We start from the raw sequence: 1,396 nt of genomic DNA on the forward strand, positions 1-1,396 counted from the left end.
GGATGTCCAATTGTGTACAGATGGGCATTGGGTCTCCACTACATGCCCTCCCCACCCATTCACATTGGGTATGATTTTGTTCTGGTTTTAGATGCATAATACCTGATCCCATTGACACCTCATGATCACACAGGCTGGTGTGCTTCTTTCATGTGGACTTTGTTGCTTCTCAGTTAGATGGCCACTTGTTGATCTTCAAGTCTTTAAGACCCCATATGCTATATCTTTTGATAGCCGTGCACCATCAGCTTTCTTCACCACATTTGCTTATGCACCCATTTTGTCTACGCGATCATGTCAGGAAAGTGAGCATCACAGAATGCCGGATTATTAGAACAAAGTGTTCTTATGTTAAGGGAGTACTTGAGTTGAAGCCCAATGTCCATCTGCAACCTTAATTCTTAACATATAGATATGAGTACATAGTTCTATTCATATATATATTATATACATTTACATATGTACATGCCTGTATGTAGACCTTTATAATGTCCTTTGCCTCCTGGTTCTTTCCTCTATTTCCTTTTACTTTCCTTTTGTCCCACCATCATGTTTGACCTTCATTTGGGTTTAGTAATTCCTCACTGCTACATTGCCCTTGATTAAGCCCTACTAGGCATCCTATGCCCTTATTTTCATTGGTTTTAGTTCACTTGTTGTTCCCTTGTCCCTGGTTGGTCCCTCCCCCTTCCTTTCTCCCACCTCCCCTTCTCCCGTATCCCCTAGAATCATTGGTCCCGTTCTTTTCATCTCCGAATTATTTATCCTGCCTATCTTATCTAGATAGACATGCAGATACATTAATAAGGGCAAAAAACAGGCAAAGCCATGTTATTATCTCTGCAGGTCTGTCTAAATAAGATAGGCTGGATGAACAATATGGAAGAAAACAAGAGGACCAACGGATGGGGGAGGTCGTGGGAGAGGGGAAGTGTGGGGGGAGGTCAGATGCATAGGCATGCCCCCCATGAGGGCCATCAGTTGCCAGACTGTAGGAGGCAGGTGGCCCTCCCTGCTGCTGGGGACAATAGACAGGCTCCTGTAGGAGGAATTCACATCCTACTGATAATGGTCTCTATCAGTTGAGCCAGGAACAAGTCAAACAGGCTCTGTGACATCCAAAGTTAGGCTGGCCATCCTGTATCTAGGATCCACCCATCTTGTCACATGTATACCCCAATCCCTCCTCTTCCTATTGTATGTCCCTAGACTACCCCCTCATTGCTGTATAACCTATAGTGCAACCCCTTCCTGTGACATATGTCTTTACCTGTAACTAGTGGGCTTGTACGCCCCAAAGATATATAGGCCTGGGTCAGCAATAGAGATCTCTCTCACTGGTCTCTCCCTCCCTGACCTCTCTTCCCCGGGTCACTGAGTTATACCAGTTCCTGAA

The sequence above is a fragment of the Echinops telfairi genome, unplaced genomic scaffold (genome assembly GCF_000313985.2).
Source record: "Echinops telfairi isolate 266 unplaced genomic scaffold, ASM31398v2 ScPeMD7_12;HRSCAF=54, whole genome shotgun sequence".
NCBI lineage: Eukaryota > Metazoa > Chordata > Mammalia > Afrosoricida > Tenrecidae > Echinops > Echinops telfairi.